We start from the raw sequence: 12344 nt of genomic DNA on the forward strand, positions 1-12344 counted from the left end.
AAATATCAAAATTGACACTCTAACATCGCAATTAAAAGAATTAGAGAAGCAAGAGCAAACACATTCGAAAGCTAGCAGAAGGCAAGAAATAACTAAGATCAGAGCAGAACTGAAGGAGATAGAGACACAAAAAACCCTCCAAAAAATCAATGAATCCAGGAGTTGGTTTTTTGAAAAGGTCAACAAAATTGACAGACCGCTAGCAAGACTAATAAAGAAGAAAAGAGAGAAGAATCAAATCGACGCAATTAAAAATGATAAAGGGGATATCACCACTGACCCCACAGAAATACAAACTACCATCAGAGAATACTATAAACACCTCTACGCAAATAAACTGGAAAATCTAGAAGAAATGGATAATTTCCTGGACACTTACACTCTTCCAAGACTAAACCAGGAAGAAGTTGAATCCCTGAATAGACCAATAGTAGGCTCTGAAATTGAGGCAATAATTAATAGCCTACCAACCAAAAAAAGTCCAGGACCAGATGGATTCACAGCTGAATTCTACCAGAGGTACAAGGAGGAGCTGGTACCATTCCTTCTGAAACTATTCCAATCAATAGAAAAAGAGGGAATCCTCCCTAACTCATTTTATGAGGCCAACATCATCCTGATACCAAAGCCTGGCAGAGACACAACAAAAAAAGAGAATTTTAGACCAATATCCCTGATGAACATCGATGCAAAAATCCTCAATAAAATACTGGCAAACCGGATTCAGCAACACATCAAAAAGCTTATCCACCATGATCAAGTGGGCTTCATCCCTGGGATGCAAGGCTGGTTCAACATTCGCAAATCAATAAACATAATCCAGCATATAAACAGAACCAAAGACAAGAACCACATCATTATCTCAATAGATGCAGAAAAGGCTTTTGACAAAATTCAACAGCCCTTCATGCTAAAAACGCTCAATAAATTCGGTATTGATGGAACGTACCTCAAAATCATAAGAGCTATTTATGACAAACCCACAGCCAATATCATACTGAATGGGCAAAAACTGGAAAAATTCCCTTTGAAAACTGGCACAAGACAGGGATGCCCTCTCTCACCACTCCTATTCAACATAGTGTTGGAAGTTCTGGCTAGGGCAATCAGGCAAGAGAAAGAAATCAAGGGGATTCAGTTAGGAAAAGAAGAAGTCAAATTGTCCCTGTTTGCAGACGACATGATTGTATATTTAGAAAACCCCATTGTCTCAGCCCAAAATCTCCTTAAGCTGATAAGCAACTTCAGCAAAGTCTCAGGATACAAAATTAATGTGCAAAAATCACAAGCATTCTTATACACCAGTGACAGTCAAACAGAGAGCCAAATCAGGAATGAACTTCCATTCACAATTGCTTCAAAGAGAATAAAATACCAAGGAATCCAACTTACAAGGGATGTAAAGGACCTCTTCAAGGAGAACTACAAACCACTGCTCAGTGAAATAAAAGAGGACACAAACAAATGGAAGAACATACCATGCTCATGGATAGGAAGAATCAATATCGTGAAAATGGCCATACTGCCCAAGGTAATTTATAGATTCAATGCCATCCCCATCAAGCTACCAATGAGCTTCTTCACAGAATTGGAAAAAACTGCTTTAAAGTTCATATGGAACCAAAAAAGAGCCCGCATCTCCAAGACAATCCTAAGTCAAAAGAACAAAGCTGGAGGCATCACGCTACCTGACTTCAAACTATACTACAAGGCTACAGTAACCAAAACAGCATGGTACTGGTACCAAAACAGAGATACAGACCAATGGAACAGAACAGAGTCCTCAGAAATAATACCACACATCTACAGCCATCTGATCTTTGACAAACCTGAGAGAAACAAGAAATGGGGAAAGGATTCCCTATTTAATAAACGGTGCTGGGAAAATTGGCTAGCCATAAGTAGAAAGCTGAAACTGGATCCTTTCCTTACTCCTTATACGAAAATTAATTCAAGATGGATTAGAGACTTAAATATTAGACCTAATACCATAAAAATCCTAGAGGAAAACCTAGGTAGTACCATTCAGGACATAGGCATGGGCAAAGACTTCATGTCTAAAACACCAAAAGCAACGGCAGCAAAAGCCAAAATTGACAAATGGGATCTAATTAAACTAAAGAGCTTCTGCACAGCAAAAGAAACTACCATCAGAGTGAACAGGCAACCTACAGAATGGGAGAAAATTTTTGCAATCTACTCATCTGACAAAGGGCTAATATCTAGAACCTACAAAGAACTCAAACAAATTTACAAGAAAAAAACAAACAACCCCATCAAAAAGTGGGCAAAGGATATGAACAGACAGTTCTCAAAAGAAGACATTCATACAGCCAACAGACACATGAAAAAATGCTCATCATCACTGGCCATCAGAGAAATGCAAATCAAAACCACAATGAGATACCATCTCACACCAGTTAGAATGGCGATCATTCAAAAGTCAGGAAACAACAGGTGCTGGAGAGGATGTGGAGAAATAGGAACACTTTTACACTGTTGGTGGGATTGTAAACTAGTTCAACCATTATGGAAAACAGTATGGCGATTCCTCAAGGATCTAGAACTAGGTGTACCATATGACCCAGCCATCCCATTACTGGGTATATACCCAAAGGATTATAAATTATGCTGCTATAAAGACACATGCACACGTATGTTTATTGCAGCACTATTCACAATAGCAAAGACTTGGAATCAACCCAAATGTCCATCAGTGACAGATTGGATTAAGAAAATGTGGCACATATACACCATGGAATACTATGCAGCCATAAAAAAGGATGAGTTTGTGTCCTTTGTAGGGACATGGATGCAGCTGGAAACCATCATTCTTAGCAAACTATCACAAGAACAGAAAACCAAACACCGCATGTTCTCACTCATAGGTGGGAACTGAACAATGAGATCACTTGGACTCGGAAAGGGGAACATCACACACCGGGGCCTATCATGGGGAGGGGGGAGGGGGGAGGGATTGCATTGGGAGTTATACCCGATGTAAATGACGAGTTGATGGGTGCAGCACACCAACATGGCACAAGTATACATATGTAACAAACCTGCACGTTATGCACATGTACCCTACAACTTAAAGTATAATAATAATAAATAAATTTTAAAAATAAATAAATAATAATGTAAACAGAATAATTTATGTTTGGTATGGATTTGCATATTTAATTCTGCTTCCTAGACATATCACCCTCTAATATTGTATCACCAAATTTTTCTGAAGATTGTAATTTTTTCAAGCTGATCTTATCATTTTAGACTTTGCCAAAAAATTGCCTGAAATTTTCTTCAAACTGCATGTTATGATTAATAAATTTGAGATCACTGATTCTTTGAATTGACCATTCTTTGTAGAGTGCAATTTTTTTAATTGAGAAAACATTTTGCCTCTTGGTACTGAGATATCCGGAAAGCTTGGAGAAATTTTAGTGAAATTGCGGATATTGTCCATTTTAATTATTTTTCATATTGAAGAGAGTAAATATTTCACTTCAAGTATTTTCACAGATACTTTCCTTTTGCGTCAGAGTAGTTTTCCTTGCCAAAACATATCAAATAAGTTGTCTCTATGATTCTTTTGAGTGGTTCACCAGTTTTACATGTTCGGGATCATAGGCTAACTCAACTTCATTCCACCATATGGTGGAATACAAATTTACTTAACTACCATGTGAGCACCATTACAAGATTTGCCCCATAAATCAAGATATTTCAAAGCACTTAGAGAATTTGAATATTAAGTGTGGTACACCATTTTAGCTGTTGCGATTTAATTTTTTTCAGCTTCTCCCTTGCTTTTGTAGAGATAAATCTCAGTGTCTTCCTATTTACAGGGCTTGTTTTTAGTAGTCACAATTCAAAAAAAGATTCATAAGCTGATGTCTTAAGATGAACCACTTACTTAATTTTGGTTAAATATCTCCAGCTGGTTTTAAACAAAATGAACCAAAATTTAGAGAATTTGTTTACACAAAAGCTCTACAACATTTTAAGACACAAGTTGATTCACAAAGTAGTTATTTAAAAATTCAAAGATTTCTAAAATCCGACAATAGGCAGGAAAAGAGAAAAGTGTATACGGTCATGCTAAACTACTATTTCACACTCAAAATCAGTAGTTCAGTTTTCTGAATACATATAAAATTACTTAATTTTTCACAACTACAGTTTCTAATTCAACTGATGGGGGGGAAAATGACATTTGGAAACAGTTATTAAGTATGTGTGCACCCAACCAACTTCAAGTACATTCTGAGTCTATTGATATCTTAATTTAGTAAGAAAACTATTTCCTCTACAACACTGTGTTCCACCAAAATTTGTATTTTTATTATCATTGAAGAAAATCTCCAATATTCAATGTCTTAACATTCATTTCATCTGTTTCACTTTTGACAAAATGAACTTACAAAAGCATTACAAGCATACCTCAGAGATATTGCAAGTCCAGTTCCAGACCACTGCAATAAAGCAAATATTGCAATAAAGTGAATCATATGAATTTCTTGGTTTCTCAGGGCATATAAAAGTTATGCTTATACTATACTGTAGTCTATTAAATGTGCAATAGCATTATGTCTGAAAAATACTTTATAGCTAAAAAATGCTAATGATTATCTGAGCCTTCAGTGAGTTGTAATCTTTTTGCTGGTGGAGGGTCTTACCTCAGTGTTGATGGCTGCTGAATGATTAGGGTGGTGATTGTTGAAGGCTGGTGTGGCTGTGGCAATTTCTTAAAATAAGACAACAATGAAGTTTGCCTCATCAATCAACTCTTCCTTTCACAAAAGATTTCTCTGTAGCATGTGATGCTTGCTTGATAGTGTTTTATCCACAATAGGACAACTTTCAAAATTGAAGTCAATCCTCCCAAACCCTGCTGTTGCTTTATCAACTAAGTTTATCTAATATTCTAAATCCCTTTTTGTCATTTCAACGTCACAGAATCTTCACTAGCAGTAGATTTCATCTCAAGAAATCACTTTTTTGCTCACACCTAAGAAGCAACTTCTCCTCCATTGAAGTTTTATCATCATATTGCTACAATTCAGTCACATATTTAGGCTCCAAGCCTAATTCTAGTTCCCTTGCTATTTCCACCAAATCTGCAGTTACTTCCTCTACTCAAGACTTGAACCATCAAAGTCATTCCTGAGAATTGGAATCAACGTCTTCTAAATTCCTGTTAATGTTGATATTTTGACCTCCTCCAATGCATCACAAATGCTGTTAATGGCATCTAGAATGGTGAATGCTTCCTGGGCAGTTTTCAACTTGCTTTGCCAAGATTCAGCAGAGTAATTACTATCTATGGCAGCTATAGATTTACAAACTATATTTCTTAAATAATAAGATATGAAAGTCAAAATTACTTCTTGACCCATGGGCTGCAGAATGGATGTTTTGTTAACAGACATGAAAACAATATTAATCTCCTTGTACATCTCTATCAGAGCTCTTGGGTGACTAGACACGTTGTCAATTAGTAGTAATATTTATAAAGAAATCATTTTTTCTGAGCAATAGGTCTCAAGAGTGGGCTTAAAATATTCAGCAAACCATGCTATAAACAGATGTGCTGTTATCAGGCTTGATTCTTCCATTTCTAGAGCACAAGTAGAGTTGATTTAGCATAATTTTTAAGGGCTCTAGGACTTTCAGAACAGTAAATAAGCATTGGCATTAACTTAATGTCACCAGTTGCACTGGCCCCTAACAAGAGAGTCAGCCTATGCTTTGAAGCTTTGAACCCAGGCATCGACTTCTCCTCTCTAGCTACGAAGGTCCTAGATGGCATCTTCTTCCAATAGAAGGCTGTTTTGTCTACCTGGAAAATCTGTTGTTTAGTGTTGCTGAGGCAGGAAGTGGGACTCAACTCCAGAGGCAGGGCTTGGACATCAGTCCAAATTGAGGACTAACTAAAACAGGGACTGGGTAGAAGCAGCTTTCCATAAGGTACACCCAGCAGTGTGCCATGTCAGTTTACCATTGCATGGCAACACGCAGGAGTTACTACCCCTTTCCATGGCAATGACTCGACAACCCAGAAGTTACTACCCTTTCTGTAGAAATTTCTGCATAAACTGCTCCTTAATCTGCATGCAATTAAAAGTAGGTATAAACATGACTACAGAACTGCCCCCATGCTGCTACTCTCTGCCTATGGGGTTGCCCTGCTCTGCAAGAACAGTCATGGAGCTATAACACTGCCACTTCAAAAAAGCTGTGTTCTTCTACCTACCACTGGCTCACCCTTGAATTCTTTCCTGGGAGAAGCCAAGAACCCTCACAGGCTCAGCCCCAGTTTGGGGCTCACCTGTCCTGCATCATAGCCACCTTCATGAATGATCTTAGCTAGATTTTCTGGATAATTTGCTGCAGTTTTTATATCAGCACTTGCTACTTTTATGTTATGGAGATGGCTTCATTCCCAAAACCTCATGAACCAACCTTTATTAGCTTTCAACTTTTCTTCTGCTGTTCATAGAAGGTAGGTATTACTTAACGTTCTGTCTGGAAAAGGAGCTGGATAAGGGAGCTCCTTGTATTATAGCAAAGCAGCCTACATTTTATGTGACATAGTTCATTACTAACTCTAGGTATAAAGAAAGAAGCTAAAGACGCACATCGTTGTTCCTAGAGCAGCCACCAAAATAATAATGCAAAACATATAGCTAAAAATTCAATACAAAAATCAAAATGGAATATTTTAAAAATCCAATTAACTCAACAAAGGAAGGAAAAGAGAAAAAGTGGGACATAAAACAGAAGCAACAAATACCTAAAAATGGTAAAATGGCAGACCTAAATCCAACTATATTAACAATTATATTGAATGAAAATGTACTAGACACTACGATTATAAGGCCAATATAGTTGGGATGGATTAAAAAAGAAAAAAGTTTCAACCATAGTCTGTCTGTGAAATGAAACATAAATATAAAAATAGGTTGAGGAATCCATTTGTGCCCGGTATCCTAGTGCACACGCCTTGCAAGCGACGACGCCATGAGTCTGACTTCCAGTTCCAGCTTACAAGTTGAATGGATCACAGCATTTACTATTGCTGCTGGGACAGCTGCAATTGGTTATCTAACTTACAAAAGATTTTATGATAAAGATCCCAAAATAAAGCTATGATCAACCTTCACATCCAGAAAGACAACCCCAAGATAGTACATGCTTTTGACATGGAGGATTTGGGAGATAAAGCTGTGTACTGCCATTGTTGGAGGTCCAAAAAGTTCCCATTCTGTGATAGTTCTCACACAAAACACCACAAACAGACTGGAGACAACGTGGGACCTCTGATCATCAAGAAAAAAGAAACTTAAATGGACACTTTTGATGCTGCATATCAACTTGTCGTGAAGTTACCTGATTGCTTAATTAAAATGACTACCACTTCTGTTTAATTCTCCTCCCCTGGGTTCTAAATGTGGTATATTGCAAACTGCAGCTTTCACATTCGTGGCATTTGTCTTACTTGTTGAAATGTCGTGGTGCACATTTGTTTAAACAAAATAAAAAAGGAAAAAAGAAAAACCAACCTCATGGCCTGTGGGTTATTTTGGTCTTGTTTAAGGATCCGTCTCTTTAAAATATTGACATAAAGAGTTGTATCTTATATAGAATATAGTTGCATCTTGAAGTCAACATATTAAATTATTCTCAAAATTTAAAAAACAGGTTGAAAGTAAAGGAATGAAAAAGATAACTATGGAAACACATATCATAAAAAAAGCTGGAGGGGCTACATGCACATCAGATAAAATAGACTTCAAGAAAAAGAGTGTCAGCAGAAAGAAGAAGGGACATTTTGTAATGATTAAGGATTCAATTCCACATAACAAGGCTAAATGTGCCTGCAGGTGATAGCAAGCTTTAAAACAAATGAATCAAAACTTAACAGAAGTCAAAGAAGTAGTCAAATCTACACACAGAGTTGGAGATTTTATCATCCCCTCAGCTACTGATAAAACTGTTTAAACAAAAAATCAGTACAGGTATAAAAGATCTGAATGATGCTATCAAACATCTTGGTCAAATAGGCACTTACAGAACACTACATCCACAACTATAGACTACATTATTCTTTTTAAATGCTATGGAGTATTCACCATATGCTGGACCATGACAGGTCTAAATATATTTCAAAATATTAAAATATTATGGAGTATGTTCTTTAACCACAATAAAATTACATTGGAAATCAACATTAATATGAAAGCTAGAAGTGCCCCCAACTATTTGGAAATTAAACAAATACTAAATAAGTTTCAAAGAATTCAAAAGGGAAATTAGAAATATTTTGAATTGAATAAAAATGAAAACACAATGTATCAAAATTTGTGAGATGCAGTTAGAGTGTTCAGATGAAATTTCTTAGCTTTACATGCTTATATCAGAAAGGAAGAAAGGTATGGAATCAGTGTTATAAGGTTTCACTTTAAGCTAGAAGAAAAGAGCAAATTAAACCCAAAGTAGATAGAAGGATAGAAATAATAAACGTAAGAACAGAAATCAATTGAATAGGAAATAGAAGTAGAACACTGAAAATTAGATCTTTGAGAAGATGAATAGAATTGATAAAATTCTCACAGGAAGGATCAAGAAAAAAGAAAATACAAATTACTAATATCAGATTTGAAAGAGCTGATAGTGCTACAAACTCTATAGATATCAAAAAGATAATAATGGAATATTATGCATAATGGTTCATTAATAAGTTTGCCACCTTATGTGAAATGGGCAAATTTCTTGAAAAGCACAACTTGCCAAAACTGACAAGGGTGAAATAGAACATTTGAATGGCCTTATACAGATCAAGGAAATTGAATTTGGTATCAAAAACATTTCCAGAAAGAAAAACTTCAAGCTCAAGATTCTACCGCTGAATTTGATCAAATATATAAGCAAGAAATAACATCAATTACATGTAAACTTTCAGAAAATAGAGAAAGGAACATTTGCCAGCTCTTTTAATGAGTCTAGCATACTCTGATATATCAAAGCCTGAAAAAAAAAAAAAATACGAGAAAATTCTCCATTAACACAAATGCAAAAATCCTTAACAAAATATTAGCAAATAGAGTTCATCCGTATATGAAAAGAATCATTCATTGTGAACCAGTGGGCTTATTATAGGAACGCAAGATTGATTTAGTATTTGAAAATCAAATAAATTCACCATACTAACAGAATAAAAGAGAAAACCCATGTGATTATCTCAAAATGTAGAGAAAAAGCATTTGTCAGCATTCAAAATCCACTTAAGGTTTTAAGATAATACACACACAGTGTATGCGGAATCAAAGAAAAACTTGTTCAGTCGGATAAAGGGCAGCTACGAAAAATATCTACCAGTGTCATACTTAATGCTGAAACACTGAACACTTCTCCCCTACTACTGGTCACAGGACAAGGATGTCCCGTTTTCAACACTTCTATTTAACATCATACTGGAGGTCCTCACCAGTTCAATACAGAAAAGAAATAAAAGGCATAAAGACTGGAAAGGGAGAAGTAAAGTTTTTCCTTTTCACAGATGACCTGATTGTTTAATTATCAAAACTTGATATCGACAATAAAACAACTAGAATATGTGAGATTAGCAATGTCAGAGGATATATCAATACATATAATCAATTGTATTTCTAGGTAGCAACATTGAACGATTGGAAAATGAAATTAAAGAAATAGTTTCTTTCATAATTATGTCAAAAAGAAACAAACTTAGGAACAAATTTGACATCAGTATTGCAAAACTTCTCAATGAACACTTAAAAATGTTCTGCTTAAGTGAATTGCACTGCTTAGGTTAACTGAAAGCCTTAAAAAGTATCCAAAAAAGACATTATGTGCTTGGCATGCACTTTCAAAATCTATTGAATAAATGCTAATGAATACTTAATACATTCCAGGCACTGGAGATACAACAGTTAAAGTCCTGACCTCGTGAAGTTTACATCCTACTTAGAGAAGTAGCCAATAAAAAGGCAAATTATCCTACAATATATCAAGCGCTGATAATTGCTATGAAGAAAAATAAAACTTGGTAAGGGAGAAGACAGTAATGCAGGAAGACTCTTTTATATAATAGTGAAAGTCTTATTTACTTATTTAAGACAAGGTCTCACTCTGTTGCCCAAGCTGGAGTGCAGTGGCACGATCACAGGTCACTTCAGCTGCAAACTCCTGAGCTCAAGGAGTCCTCCCACCTCAGCCTCCCAAGTAGCTAGGACTACAGGCATGTGCCACCATAGCCAGCTAACTTTTTAAATATTTTTTTAGAGACAGAGTCTCACTATGTTGCCCTGGCTGGTCTGAACTCCTGGGCTTAAGCGATCCTCCTGCCTTGGCCTCCCAAAGTGCTGGGATTACAGGTGTAAGCCTCTGCACCTGGCCAAAAGCCTAACTGATAAGGGTGAAAAAAAAAAAAAAAAACATTCAGCAGAAGCCTAAGGAAGATGAGAGAATGAGCTATGTATGTTAAGCAGAGATGAGAATTACAGGCAGGGGGAATAGCAGGTACAGGGGTCCTGAGGCATGAGGGTGCCAGTTTGAGAAAGAGTGTGACAACTAGGGTCGCCAGAGTGCGGGGAGGTGAGCAAGAGGAAGAGTAAATGACAGCAGAGGGGTAAAGTCTCAGGGACCTCAGTCATATAAGGATTGGGGATTTTCCTGTGGACGTTATGCAAAGCCATAGGAGCGTGCCATGACCTGGGTGTTTTAAAAGGATCTCTCTGTTGCTATGAAGAGGATAAAGTTTAGGGCACTAAGGATGGGAATGGGGTAGGGAGCACAGGCTTTATAACACCTAAAGAGAGAGGTCAGTGACGGTACTAGAGGGGCCCAGAAGCTCTGGGGAAAAGTATTCTTTGTGTTCTAAATACACACCAGAGACACAGCCATGACACATAAGACTTGGAGTATGGGATTAGAGAAAAACAATGTTGAGGATTTTTCCTGAGCAGTCAGAAGAATAAAGTATTTTTAAAACTGTAGGCCAGGTGCGGTGGCTCACGCCTGTAATCCTAGCTCTTTGGGAGGCCGAGGCAGGTGGATCACGAGGTCAGGAGATCGAGACTATCCTGGCTAACATGGTGAAACCTTGTCTCTACTGAAAATACAAAAAATTAGCTGGGTGCGGTGGCAAGTGCCTGTAGTCCCAGCTACTCGGGAGGCTGAGGCAGGAGAATGGTGTGAACCCGGGAGGTGGAGCTTGCAGTGAGCCAAGATTGCGCCACTGCACTCCAACCTGGGTGACAGAGCGAAACACTGTCTCAAAAAAAACAAAAAAAAAACAACAAAACAAAACAAAAAAAAAAAAAACAAAAAAAACTGTAGGAAGTGCATGTTTGAAATAGAAAATCTAAAGGTATATTTTGGACTTGTCCCTTGTGAGATTCAAGTGGAGATCTAAAGTGGAGATAGCTGACTATGCAAGTCTGGTGTTCAGGGGACCAGGTTTTGAGAAGGTAAATTTGAGGAGCCATCAGCCTACCGATAGGGTGATCATATAACTTAGCTTCCAAACTGGGACTTTTGCTGAGACTAAAAGGTGGTGCTAATTATGCCCAGCATTGGGCAAAAACTAGAACTCTCCCAGGCCAACCAGGACATAGGGTCATCCTACCACAGAGGGTGTTAGAACCATGAGACTAGGTGAGACGCTTGAGGAAATTAGGTTGGATTGAGAAGACAAACATTACAATGCCTGAAAATCCAAAGATGACAGGGGCCAGCAAAGGTCAGTCCGGAGAGCTGAGAGACTGCTGTCCTGGAAGCCAAGTAAAGAACGGGATTTTCAGTAAGGGACAGTGATCGACTGCACCAAATGCTGCTGGCATGTGATGGAAGTGAGAGGATGGATGAGAACTGGATGACAATGAAAGCTAAACTCTGACCCACAGAAAAGAAAGCGTCTGTACACTCTAAAAGCTTTATTCTTTTTAATATTCAGGGTTGAAGTAGAAAAATATTAGAGAATATACATAGTTTTCACTTTAAAGAGAAATAATTCAAATCCTTCTTTAAAAATACACTTTCCAAAATGGAATGCTTTGGCCGGGTATGGTGGCTCACACCTGTAACCCCAGCACTTTGGGAGGCTGAGGCAGGTGGATCACTTGAAGTCAGGAGTTTGAGACCAGCCTGGTCAACATGGCGAAACCCCGTCTCTACTAAAAATACAAAAAAATTAGCCTGGTGTGGTAGCGCACACCTTTAATCCCAGATACTGGGGAGGCTGAGGCAAGAGAATGGCTTGAACCTGGGGGATGGATGTTGCAGTGAGCCGAGAAGGCGCCACTGCACTCCAGCCAGGA

The 12344-nt window shown here is 37.6% G+C and overlaps 1 pseudogene; it reads left to right on the forward strand.

The window, feature by feature from the left end:
- Nucleotides 1-7023: 7023 nt before the first annotated feature.
- Nucleotides 7024-7356, forward strand: LOC103220735 (CDGSH iron-sulfur domain-containing protein 1 pseudogene; annotated as a pseudogene).
- Nucleotides 7357-12344: the final 4988 nt, after the last annotated feature.

The sequence above is a fragment of the Chlorocebus sabaeus genome, chromosome 14, assembly GCF_047675955.1.
Source record: "Chlorocebus sabaeus isolate Y175 chromosome 14, mChlSab1.0.hap1, whole genome shotgun sequence".
Classification (NCBI taxonomy): Eukaryota; Metazoa; Chordata; class Mammalia; order Primates; family Cercopithecidae; genus Chlorocebus; species Chlorocebus sabaeus.